The sequence below is a fragment of the Lactuca virosa genome, chromosome 6 (assembly GCF_052849685.1).
Source record: "Lactuca virosa cultivar CGN04683 chromosome 6, Lactuca_virosa_CGN04683_v6, whole genome shotgun sequence".
NCBI lineage: Eukaryota > Viridiplantae > Streptophyta > Magnoliopsida > Asterales > Asteraceae > Lactuca > Lactuca virosa.
The window spans coordinates 86,748,148-86,762,652 of NC_136431.1; positions in this window are offsets into that span (position 1 = coordinate 86,748,148).

Sequence of the window (14,505 nt, forward strand, 5' to 3'; positions counted from 1 at the left end):
AACGCACCGAAAATGTTCATGGATCTCATGAACCGGGTGTGCAGGCCCATGTTGCAAAGGTCGGTGATTGTGTTCATCGACGACATCTTGGTATACTCGAGGTCCAGAGAGCAGTACGAGGAGCATCTTCGAGAGATTCTTGGAGTGTTGAGGATGGGGAGGCTTTATGCCAAATTATCCAAGTGTGATTTCTGGTTACGAGAGGTCCAGTTCTTAGGGCATCTCGTTAACCAGAATGGGATTTTGGTCGACCCAGCCAAGATTGAGGCAGTTATGCGATGGGAGGTGTCGAGGTCCCCATCCGAGATCAGGAGTTTTCTTGGCCTGGCAGGTTACTACCGGAGATTTATCAGGGATTTCTCCAAGATTGTTGTTCCTCTTACCAGATTGACCAGGAAGGGTGTTACGTTTTCTTGGGGGCCCGAGCAGCAAGCCTCATTCGAGACTCTTTGCCAGAGATTCTACGAAGCTCCAGTGTTAGCCCTTCCCCAGGGAGTGGAGGACTTTGTAGTTTACTGTGATGCATCTATATCGGGGATGGGTGCCGTATTGATGAAGAGGGGACACGTGATTGCATATGTTTCGAGGCAGTTGAAGCCTCACGATATTTGGCGCCACTATCTGTATGGTGTCCGGTGCACCATGTATACAGACCATAAGAGCCTGAAGTACCTTATGGATCAACCAAACCTGAATATGGGACAGAGGAAATGGTTGTATGTAGTGAAAGACTGCGACTATGAGATTTTGTATCACCCTGACAAGGCTAATGTGGTAGCTGACACCCTGAGTTGTCGAGCAGTGAGTGCTATGATCTGAGATGTGTGCATGAGGATGACGGTGATGACTCCAGTCTTAGATACCATCCGAGAGTCCCAGGTGGAGGCCATGAAACCAGAGAACCATAAGAGAGAGCGGGTGATTGGTCAGATTTCTGAGTTTGAGACCGGTAGTCGTGGGCTTATGACCTATCATGGGCGGATCTATGTGTCGTATATGGGTGGAGCTCGACATATTTTGATGGAGGAAGCCCATAGGTCGAGATTCTCGATCCATCCATGAGCCACCAAGATGTATTTGGACTTGAAAAGGGATTATTGGTGGCCCTGTATGAAGAGGGATGTGGCATGGGTAGTCGAGAGATGCTTGACCTGTCGCTAAGTCAAGGCGGAACACCATCGTCTACATGGCCTGTTGCAGCCTTTAGAGGTTCCCCAGTGGAAGTGGCAGATTTCCATGGATTTTATCACCAAGTTACCGAGGACCGCGCAAGGTGTCGATGCGATTTGGGTGATTGTAGACCGGTTAACGAAGAGTGCTCACTTTCTAGCTATCAGTGAGAGCTCTTCTACGGAGAAGCTGGTCGAGATCAACGTGCGAGAGGTGGTGTCACGGCATGGGGTACCAACATCGATAGTGTCAGATCGGGATGTGCGTTTTACTTCCAGGTTCTGGAAGAAATTTCATGAGGAGTTGGGCACCCGGTTGCATTTCATCACCGCTTACCACCCACAGACCGACGGGCAGAGCGAGCAGACAATTCAGACGCTCGAGGACATGCTACGTGCATGTGTTATGGACTTCAGAGGAATTTAGGACACTTACTTGCCCTTGGCTGAGTTTTCATAAAACAACAACCATCATTCCAGTATTGGTATGCCTCCCTTTGAGCTCTTATATGGGAGGAGGTGTCGGACTTCCATCTATTTGTTGGATTAATGTCTAAGTCCATAACTATAATTGGTAAGACTTGACCCGACCCGGCATGGTCCATTTGGGTTGCATGGCATCATGCATTTGGATAGACTATAATGAGAGAAATAACACTTAAGGTTGGTTAATATATTATAAGTTCTAATATATTAATAAGGTTATTTAATTAGTATTGATCAAGAATTAATTTGGAATTAATTAAGTGATCAAAAGGAGACTAATTAAATATAAGGGTTGATTGTGTAAATCATTCATTCTTATGTATGTGGGCTTGTGATCCAAGATTCCTTATGTTGGACTAAGTCCATGGGGTGACCCATGGATACTCCATGGAGGTTAAAATCCATGGAGCATAAGGAATGGGTAAAGTTATGAGTTACATGGTGTAACCCTAATAGCCACCATATAAAAGAATCCCATGGCTCAAGAAATCGTGCACTAATGTGTGAATATGAGGGCTAGACGATTTCAAGGAGTGTTCTATTTTCTCTCAAGTTATTCCAAGTGTATTTGGTGTTGTGTGAACCATTTGAGGTGTCACACTTGGGGCACTAGGCACTGAAGCTTCATGAAGTCATTCTACATCAAAGAGGTATGTAATTCTAACTTGATATATTCATATGAATCAAAGTTTTGTATGCTAGTTAGGATGAATACCTTGGATATTCATATTTGCATGTATAATAGAGAAAACATAAATCCAAGGTATTTAGGGTTGCATGTACACCTAGGAGTGTTAGAATGCTCAAAACCCATCAGTGGTATCAGAGACAAGGCTTGTTTTCTTGTTATACTTGCAAAATTAGCTGAAAAATCGAATTGTATTAGTTTAAAAGTTATGCTAATTACTTGAAAAAAAATTTGATGTGAATTATCTTTGTTCATATGAGTTTATTAGATTAATAGAAAAGTTAATTGATTATGTGTTTTCAATCCATTTTAATCTAAGAGTTGATTCTAAAATGTGTTTTTGTAACTTGTCCTCAAGTTACATGAAAAGTCACATTTAAGTTTCATAAAACTCATAAAAAGTTGGCAATGGTTACAAAAATGAAGAGTCTTGTCCTCATTAAATGGTTTTATGACTCCATAACTTGTCCTCAAGTTATGGAGGTTCAAGAGTCACTTCATTAAATGATAAAATGTGTAACCTTAATTCGTTCCATAAGTTACAAAAATAAAGAAAAGTTACATTCTTTTATTAGTTTAAAGTCTTCCATAACTTGTCCTCAAGTTATGGAACTTGAAGAGTTTTTTTTTAATTAAAACTACTTTAAACACATAAGTTATGGAATTAATTAGTTTTGAATATTTTCAAAACTTGCCCTCAAGTTTTGGAATTTGTAAAGTTTTCCCCATGAATACTTTAATTCCACGTTAGCCCTTAGAATTTTAAAAGTTAAAATTCAACCCTTATACTTTATAGTATTATAAGTTAATAATAAATATATGTATAAGAGTAAGTCAGTCTTACCGTTAGTAGGCCTCATTCACGAAGCCGGTCTATAAGGGGGGTATAAGGTTACTGCCTATAAAATGGCAGTTTAATGGGTGTCCACTCTCACCCACCGCTTCCTTGACTGGTGGAGGGTCGTTAGCCGAACGGGTAGGACAAGGACTATAATTCTCCCTTCATTAAAAGTATTAATGATAAATACTAAGTAACTAAACACTTATAAATTCCCAATCTTAGTTACTTAGGAAAATGTGAATAAGGTGCTAATCCATGAAATTACACTTTGCACTTTGTTTAAACCGTTAGTGGAGCGTGTGTGGTTAACCGGCACACTAACCTGGATTTAACAAAGTAGGCAAAGGGTAACTTAATATTTATCATAGTATCGGTGGAGCTCGTGTGGTTAACCGGCACATCGATTGAGGGGTAAATATTAAGGGTACCAAGTATATTTGCATGGTTACTTCACACCTTGTTTTGTGATCCTCGGCATCCCAGTCACAAAACCTGAAGGGCACACTCGAGATTGAAACATGCCATTGAAAAGTTCAATGAATCTCAAAAGATCTAGGAGTTTCAAATCCAATTAAAAACCTAATTACATTATTTCGTTTTTCATGGTGGAAATTGGTAAATCATCATTTACCTACCTTCAACTATTTTATAACTCGGATTACGGCATCCCTCTTCCAGTTATAAATAGGTTGTTGGATCCTAGCCTTAATATTTCATATTGGGTGTTATATTAAGGACTTTAGATCAACTATCTTGAATATCTCCCAAAAGATGTCTAGTTCATACATCTATGATCTTCCCAAATCTCTTGGAACTTTACTTCCTCCACCTCCTCCAATTATTCTCCCTAACCCACAAGTTCAAGGTCACTCAAGCCCTAATGGCAAGCAAGGTCTATGTGTGATCACATCTTAGAGATGAAGTCACATATTGACAAGCTGGGAGAGTTGGGTGTCAAAGTCTTGAGAAAGTTGGATGTTCAATCACTTTCTAAGTCACATAGTGAGTTCCTTTGGGACTACTATGAAACAGACTATGACATGAACCTTAATAATCATATCTATTTGCTTGGTGCTGCTGAATCAGCAATGATTTGGAACGATAGTAAAGCAAATTTGATTAGAAGATCAACTTCCCAAAAACTTTATGGACAGTGACAATGGTGACACTGGAAATCCAGAAAAAGCATTCTCTTCCTAATGGAAAGGGATTGGCCATAGTCTACCCGGTTGACCAAATGGTAAGGAGAAAGGCTAAGTCTGAGATAGTCCCATTACCAAAGGGTCCATATGTTTATTTTGCCAAAGGAAGGGGCGTTGATTGCAAAGCTGCCAAGTTTACCTAAGGATGTTAAAGTCAATAAGTCTGACTCTACTTCAGGTAGAGCCCATTATCTAACTCTGTTAAGTTTCTATTCTAAGATCCTCATTACATGATGTGACTGGGTCACATGTTGATGTTTTAAGAATCAAAGAATAGAGAGAAAGCTTAAAGGAAGTATATGCTGATTCTGATCACGTAGGTGGATTTCGATCGCATCAGAATTTTGAAGCTGTTACTTAGGAGTTATGATATATTGCTTATGAATAGATAACAACAAGTTTTTCCGTATGCATTTGCACTATAAGGATAAGTTTTTTCCGCAAAGTTTTGAAATAAAATAAAAGTTTTTAATTTTATATTTATTTTAAATATCCTTACAAGTGGCATTTGTGAAAAATGGTTGTTTATATGATTCCATTGATAGCAATATTTGGAAAAAAATGGACTTGATTCTTTCGTTTGTGGTAGTGTCATAATTTACCAAATAAGGAAAGATTCTCATTCCCAAGGCTTCAGTTGGATAGAAACTTGGAATCATGCAAGTTGAATAGTATGATGAATGAGAACTTTCAAGCATTGGAAAATTAAGACTTGTTCACATGGATGTGTGAGTCAAGTTAAGGACTAAAGGGATCGAGTACACATTCTTGTGCACTGGTCAAGTCCACCACAAAGCTCGTTAAGACTATTCGTCATGATTTACTAAATTTTAGTAAATATGGTTATACTTACAAGTTTAAGTATAATTCTGAAACATTGGAAAAGTCTCAATGTATGGCAGAACGAATGGGAAGAATCAAATTAGGCAGACAGATAAAAGTTTCTCAAATCTGAAAAGATGGGAGAGTACTTTAGTATCATGTTTTGTGATCATCTTAATGATTAAAGAACCACATCACAATTGGTCTTCTAAGGACATCTTAGTGCATTCTTATGACTAAGAAGAGGAGTCATGAATTGTTGAAATGGTTAAATCAAGAAGATGAGTCATACTTCGTTTCAAAACAAGTCTTAGAGTCATACTCCAAGACTATAAGTTGAGTGACATATCTTAAAGAAAGGTTTATAACACTTGTCAAATGTAAGAGTAAAAGTGTCCTACTCTTGTACATTTGAAGTTGGTAAGTTATAATGTTTTGGATTAAACAAAGACCAACTAAGGCCAATTGTGTGAAGTGTTTGTCTTGATAAAGAATCCGCACTATAATGAATCATGTCTTTATGTGAGACATCATGAATCGTGTACCATTTGCTTTGGGTACAGGATCGATTGCATGTGCTATAATATTTGTCATTTCTAATTTTTTCCAAATGCCCAGAGGCATTAAGAAGGGAAAAGGTCTAGAATTGGATATGACTAAAATGATTAAGCAATTGTCGAGGACAATCTGAGGTTTACCAAAGATTGGTTGCTCAGGGACAGTTGGAAGTATAGTGCTAATTTTGGAAGGACCATATTGACATATTCTGAAAAGAGGCATCTCTTATTCAGAAGTGATAGTCAAAATGAGAATATGGAGTTGTCTCCATAGGTGGAAGTTATCTGTGTAAGACTAGAAAACTTAATGCAAGAAGCATGTCCAAAGCAATCTACTTTGAATATGAGACTTAGTTTCCATGGAGTTGATCTCCATTGGAATACCTTATAATGACTGTTGACAAGTCTTTGTGACTTTGTACATATTCATTACAGGAGGGTCTGTGCATATAAGTTTAAAATCTAAACAGATTTCGATAAATGATAGGAATTTGAAATTCTCACATTTTTCGATAAGGATTTGGGAGTGTGAAATTAGAATCATTGAAATTATGTTCAATTGGTTTATTTCACAAAGTAAGGATCATAGACAAACATAGAGTGCATACTTGGTGTATGGCAAAGCTATTGTTTAAGAAAAACATAGTGTACATGCTTGGAACATGGGACAACTAGTGTTTTTAATTCAAGTATAAAGTTGATAAAACCGAAACAATGAATAATGAGTAATCAGTATGGTGATAAATAAAAGTGTTTATTTATATTCATAGGGTTTGATACCATATTTGATTCATTTATTCTTGTGTTTCACTTTGCATGTTTTGACTTCCAGAATAACTAAGTCGCTCTTCCTGAATGATTAAGTTATTCAAACCATCCACAGTCGGTCATATGTTGGAAGTAGATATGAATCAAGACTGTCATGGGTTGGTTTGTAGAGGTCCAAGTTGGTGGACAAAGTGGTGCTACAACACTCATGAGTGCTCATAAGTTCTGAGTATTGGATTCAACCCGCGCTCATTTGAATCACTTCATGGATTTTATCACGAGTGATCATGAGACGATAATATCTTATATTCTTCAAACCTAGAGATATGAGTTGTTACTATGAGTTGGTTGTACATTGATTGCACGAAAACGCATTCGGTAACTCGATGTTATAAAACGTGCCTTTGTGTATGATTCAACAAGTAGTAGAACAAGCCGTATGAGTCGAAGTTTATCCATTCCTTTTACCTTCGGGATAAAAACGATATCTGTGGGCCCCTCGATGATTTAAAGATGATACATGTGAGTGCTTGGCCAAGCCAGGACTGATTTGATTTGTTCAATCAGTCAGTCATCATGAATCGGAAATCGGGAAACAACAAATGGACAGAGAGAATGATTGATAATCCATGTCTCAGTCCATATGATATCTAGAATGGAGGAATATATGATCCCTTATCTAATGGAGAAGTCATTGACAAAGGTCAGAGTTCATCGACAAGGTCAGAGTTCGACAGAAGCTTTTGAGAGCTACGATTTCTGATCGGTTCCTGAAGTCATACACAATAATAGTTTTAGACTTATCCAAGTGGGAGACTATTGGATTAATGTCTAAGTCCATAACTATAATTGGTAAGACTTGACCCGACCCGACATGGTCCATTTGGGTTGCATGGCATCATGCATTTGGATAGACTATAATGAGAGAAATAACACTTAAGGTTGGTTAATATATTATAAGTTCTAATATATTAATAAGGTTATTTAATTAGTATTGATCAAGAATTAATTTGGAATTAATTAAGTGATCAAAAGGAGACTAATTAAATATATGGGTTGATTGTGTAAATCATTCATTCTTATATATGTGGGCTTGTGATCCAAGATTCCTTATGTTGGACTAAGTCCGTGGGGTGACCCATGGATACTCCATGGAGGTTAAAATCCATGGAGCATAAGGAATGGGTAAAGTTATGAGTTACATGGTGTAACCCTAATAGCCACCATATAAAAGAATCCCATGGCTCAAGAAATCGTGCACTAATGTGTGAATATGAGGGCTAGACGATTTCAAGGAGTGTTCCATTTTCTCTCAAGTTATTCCAAGTGTATTTGGTGTTGTGTGAACCATTTGAGGTGTCACACTTGGGGCACTAGGCACTGAAGCTTCATGAAGTCATTCTACATCAAAGAGGTATGTAATTCTAACTTGATATATTCATATGAATCAAAGTTTTGTATGCTAGTTAGGATGAATACCTTGGATATTCATATTTGCATGTATAATAGAGAAAACATAGATCCAAGGTATTTAGGGTTGCATGTACACCTAGGAGTGTTAGAATGCTCAAAACCCATCACTATTGGGGAGAGGTAAGGAAGAGAGTGATGGGGAGCACTGAGATAGTGCTTAAGACGAAAGAGCATATCCAGCAAGTCAGACAGAGGTTACTGACAGCCCAGAGTCGTCAGAAGAGTTACGCCGACCGATTCTGTTCAGAGCTGTAGTTTCAGGTCGGAGATTTTGTCCTCCTAAAGGTATCCCCATGGAAAGGGGTGATCCGATTCAAGAAGCAGGGTAAGTTGGGCCCTAGATACATTGGTCCTTTCGGAGTGATCGCTCGAGAGGGTAAGGTAACCTATCGGTTAGAGCTGCCTGCAGAGTTGCGTCAAATTCATAACACCATCCATGTGTCCCAGCTGAGGAAGTGTGTAGCAGATGAGACAACGGTGGTCCCCTTAGAGGAAATTTAGGTTGATGAGCGTCTGAACTACATTGAGAAGTCGGTAGCGATCTTAGATAGGAAGGTGAAGGTCATGAGGAACAAAGAGGTGCCTTTGGTTCAGGTTCAGTAACAACATCGGAAGGGATCCGAGTGGACTTGGGAGCTGGAGTCCGAGATACGGGAGTAGTACCCAGAGTTGTTTCCAAAGGATGACTTCGAGGGCAAAGTCTGATTCTAGTGGGGGGAATTGTAACATCCCGACTCCCATGTATAATATTTAATCAAATTGCATTCGTATTTCAGAGCAACTCGACGAGTTGGATGCCCCAACTCGCCGAGTTGAGGAGTTAATGGTCGTGTGATTTTTGGAGTCTACTCGACGAGTTGGAGGACCCTAACTCGACGAGTAGGTGCTGAGTGAGAAAACCCTAATTTTTAGGGTTTGTGTCCTATTTAAAGGACCTTAAGCCTTCATTTCCGCCTCCCTTATCACCCTTCTACTCTATGAGAAACCCTAATCGAGTGTATTCGTTTGTGAGATAAAGAGAAGCTAACTTGGAGTGTTCTAGTGCACATTTGGAAGGGGAGTGAAGAGCATCAAGGCTTGGAACGAGAAGAGGATTTTGGATCAATAGTTTTTCTGTGCTAGCTACCACCTTGATCATTTCTTTGATAGATCTTTTTCTAGGGAGTTTTAGGGCTTTCTCCCATCCATCTTTTGGGTATTGAGTCATTTGAGCATGACATGAAGTTGAGACATCAGATCTGGACTGAAGGAGGTCCCTTGAGTCCACAGATCCAAGCTTTATCGAGCTAGAGACAAGCTTTTATGCATTAGACCCCATATAGAGCTTAATATGGCATTTTGAACCCTAGATGCCATGCATGGACGTAAAGCTTGCAACTTTACATGGTATTTCAGCCTTGGGAGGCTAGATCTAGAGTTTGGGACACTATTTCTGCTTAGAATCGTCGAAATGAGAATTGGTCTAGATGGACTCAACGAGTGTATGAGCCAACTCGTCGAGTCAGCAAGGGTTCCCCCGATAGTCTGAACGCACTACAACTCGGCGAGTTGGTAAGACAACTCGACGAGTTGGGTTGGAGTTTTCTTGATTTTCTGAGGACAGGGGGAGCTCGACGAGTCACATAGGTGCACTCGCCGAGTTCGGTCAACATGGACTGTTGACTCAAGTGTTGACTTTCGTTGACTTTTAGGGTTTGGTCAATTGTGGACTTTGGAGACCATTGAGGGGTAAAATGGTATTTTTCACCCCTTTTAAGACCTAGTAGAAGAGTTAGCTTGGTGGTAATTAAAATTGTTGATTAGAGATAATTATATTATGTAGGTGGAGTCTAGACTGTTCGTGGGGTACTAGATCTACTTGCTTACTTACGAGGTGAGTCTTCTCACTATACTTACCTGAGTGGTAATGCTGTGTGACCGGAGGGTCTTATTTGACTTATCGACCGGAGGGTCCTATGTGCTTATGTTGAGTTATGTGATGTTATGCATCTTGTCTTTGTGATATATGCTATATTATTCTGTGAATTTCTAAGATAGGACCGGAGGGTGCAAACCGAGTTGGGAGACCGGAGGATCTTCACGGAGATACAGGACTGGAGGGTCCGACCCGAGATATGAGACCGGAGGGTCTTCACTGAGACACATGACCGGAGGGTCCACACTGAGTCGTGAGACCGGAGGGTCCTCACCGAGACGCATGACCGGAGGGTCCATGTCGAGCTATAGCCATGGGAGGCTTATTATTTGTGGTTGTGGTATTTTGGGGAACTCACTAAGCTTTATGTTACAGTGTTGTGTGATACGTGTTTCAGGTACTTCTCAGGATCGTGAGAAGGCACCGGCTTGATTGTACACAATTGTTGCAGATTATGTTGTGGACTGTGGGATTATCAGTTGTTTTGTTGACTTGTGTTTGACATTTGATACATTGTGTTTTTTTGAGAACATGTGACATTGAGTTTTTATGTGATTTAAAAATGAAAAATTTGTTTGAAAATTTACGATGTTACATTTCACTTCAGATTAGGGTACTTACTTGATGATCGTTTGAGTCTAACAATTAATGATGTGTAGTATATATCTATTTTGGTTTACTATGAATATATATATATATATATATATATATATATATATATATATATATATATATATATATATATATTGGGATTTGATAATTAGACTGTGAACTTTGTATGGTATACTTATGCAATTACTCGATGTTGTTAATTTGTTTAAGTTTAATAATTAGATTTTATCATTATTATTATCACAAATATGTAAGTATATACAATATACTTACATACTAATGAAGTACATGCAACATACTTGCTTACTATTGTATTTTGTGATGTAATCATAGATTTTGGGATTTAATCATTGGATTTCATCATTAATATTATGAAATATATGTAGGTATATGCAATATATTTACATACTAATGAAAGTTTGTTAATTTGTTTAAATTTGGTCCTTGTTTGCATACCAATGTGTAAAAACATTTATCTATGTAATGTTGATGTTTTACATAATTAATGTCTTGGAATATCCAAAGCTCGAAATACATATGTGTTGATCAAGGGTTGAACATAGTCAACGTAGGACTAAGTGAAGAAGTTCTTAAATCTAATACGTAAATATATTATTCAAAGGGTGAACATAATCATATTCGTCAACGTTAACAATCACATGATGATAGTAGAACTTCTCAATAAAATAAGAAAATAAGGAACATAATTGTGTTCATAAATATACAAGTGTTCGAAATAAGTATAAGATTTCATTATATAATATTCTGAAGAATTCAAAATTTAATTTTAAAATAAGGATAAGATTTCATTATATACGAGATTTCATTAGATAAGAATGGTAATTTTAATTTAAAATTAAGAATAAGATTTTGTATAATTTGAATCAGTTTAGATTTGACTTATTAGGATTAACAATATAATTTAATTAATTTAGGTGGAAATAAAAATTAAGTTGTTAATCAATTTATGGTTGGGATATGAATCAAAATAATAAACACACAAGATTGACAAAAATGTTAGAACAACATAGAATAAAAACAACTAATTATATATTAAAAACATTGACTATTATATAACAAAGCGCAAATATTAAAATGACAAAATATTAAACTAAAAAGATCTAATCTATTTACTAATCTCGTTACATTTCCTCTTTATATCTTTAATCATGTCACGAAGGTCTTCAAGATACGTAAGTTCTTGTTTTTCCTCCTTAATCTCGTCATAAAGATATTAGGATACAACATCTTTATGAATCAAGTTAGTTGACTCGATCCATCCTCGCATCTCCTCATGATTCTAATTTGCAGTATCAAGCCTTTCTCAGATTGTGTGCACGTGAATATGTGGGTACCCATCATCGATACTTTTGGTGAGAGCGAACTTCTTTACTTTAGAAAAGATATCCAAAGAATTGTTAGGATTTGATGAAGAAGCCACTTTTTTGGAAAGAAGTAAAGATGTAGAAGATGTAGTGTGAGATAGTTTTCGTATGTGTGCGATTTTATAGGAATACAGTGAAGATATTCAAGGATCTCCGAGTAATTAATATATGGGGGTATTAGTTGGAATGTTGATGAGATGAATACAACTTAGAGATCATGAACTCATCCACTTGTTTTATATGCTCATAGAATATTTACACACATATTACCCATCAATAGACGTCACATTAGGGTTATAAATAAATGGTAAAGTCATTCCTTTTTATATATCACCTTCTCTTCCATAATTACTGAAAAGCTACCTCTATAATCTGAAATTAATGTCTTATCTTTCATCAAACACAACCTTAAAGGAAGATTTCATCGCCACCATTCAAGAAGATGTCGAAGGTTTGGAATCAAGAATGAGAGTATTGGAGGTTCTTCTCCGTCAATTTTTGAACAATGAGAGAAAGACCAATGATGGTCTAGTTGCTCTATCGAAGGAGGACTTCTCGGAGGATATATCGAATGTAGAATACGATTCGAGTGTGGTGAAGTCGGAAATTGAACTTCTTATTTCCCTCTTGGGTGTCCACAACATATGTTAATAATCATGTGCAACCATGATGTAAATATCTCAAAGCCTTTATATCAGAGCAGAAAGTCAAACTACATGTATCATGCTCACCATGGATGTTTAGCCCTCCCCCACTTAGAGTACGAACTACGACCTATTTTCTACCATAATGTATTAGATCTCCAAACTGGATCGTCCAATCCAAGCCTACTACCACATTGTTATCACCCATAGGAATGTGGATGAGGTTTATTGGAAACCTTACCCTAAAGATCTGAGTCGCATAATCAAATAAAACACTCGAACCTGAAACTGTACAGTGAACGACTACGTCAGCTACTTTTGGGTGATCTTGTGCTCAAAGAGCAACATCAAAGCCCTTGTTGAACATAAGAGAAATAAAATAATGACTTGCTCTATACTTAAACAGTACTAGAGCGTGCATAGAATTGACTAGGAATATACTTAATCACATATAAAACAATAAGGACAAAAATAAATAGTAGCAAAAACGTAAATAAACACATACCGGTGATGGTATCTAGCGCTGATCTCACCTCCTCTGTTCTGAGCTGGTAAGACAAAACCTTACGCTACAAGAATTTTGACCTATGACCACACTTTTTAAAAATCTTTTTGCCACACTTCGGAAAAAAATGTGACAATTTTTTTATAAATTATGGCCAATTATCATTGGTAATATCCTAAATTATTTTCGCCACATTTAAAAATCATAATTGTTATTGTTGATAGAATCAATATATATATATATATATATATATATATATATATATATATATATATATAGTCACATGTAGAAGTCTAATACAACTAAAAGTTATACCATATGTATCATCTAGCGACATGTAATAAACATAACAAACCATGTCACTGTAAGCATATTATGGTGGCGTTCTTTTTTTAATAATTTGTGTGTCGATTTGTATCGTTTATCCTCAGTCAAAGAATGTGGCCAATTATGACCATTTGCCACGTCTTTGTGTTCGTTTTATAGGATATAATGTGTAATGGATTCTAACGTAGCTAAAGGTAATGCCTATGGTCACATGAACTGTTTTTATGACCATATGTATCATTTAGCGATATATAATAAACGTAACAAAGCATGTGACTGTAAGCATATTATGGTGGTGCTTTTTAAATAGTTTGTGTGTCCATATGTATTGTTTAGCCTCATATAATGTGTAATGGATTCTAATGTAGCGAAAGGTAATACCTATGGTCTTTAATCCAATGTGTCATTCTCTATCATAGTTGGGACTCATTAGAGACTTTAATGGATAGTGGATGACATATCGGATCATGATCTACCTATAAATAAGACATATATAAGAACATAGAAGCAATGTAAGGAATAATGCGTTGTTCGATCTTCACGAGGAAATTGGGTCTATTTCGAAGTTGAATGATGTATTTGACGATGTTATTCAAAGAGCAGAGAAGCTGAAGAAGGGCAATGATGTTTTTAAATTGGGTCTATTTTGTTTGGTTTGATTTAATTTGATGTTTTTTTTTGTCATTTGTGTTTGTTGTGTGGTTTATGAAAAAATAATGGTATTTTACTTCTTTTTTTTATGAATGTATTTCGTGGAACGTATTTAGTTATGAACGTAATTTTTTGTATTTTTTGTGGAAAATATGATTCTTTGTATTTAAAAATTATAAAAAAAATTGTATTAATTTGTAAAGTGAAATTCGAAAGAATAATTAAAAATTATAAGAAGCGAATAAAAATTTAATACTATAAATAGTTTCCCATATTAATTTTTTAAATAGATTGATCTCAAAGAATAAAATAAAATATTTGTCCCTATTTTAATTGATGTGTTTTGACAAAAATGCCCATACTAATAAACTATGAATCAATGTATTTAGAAGGACAATTAAGTAATTTTCTCCTTATTTAGTGGGTTTTTGTAAAAGCATAGATTAAATGGACCGGTTGG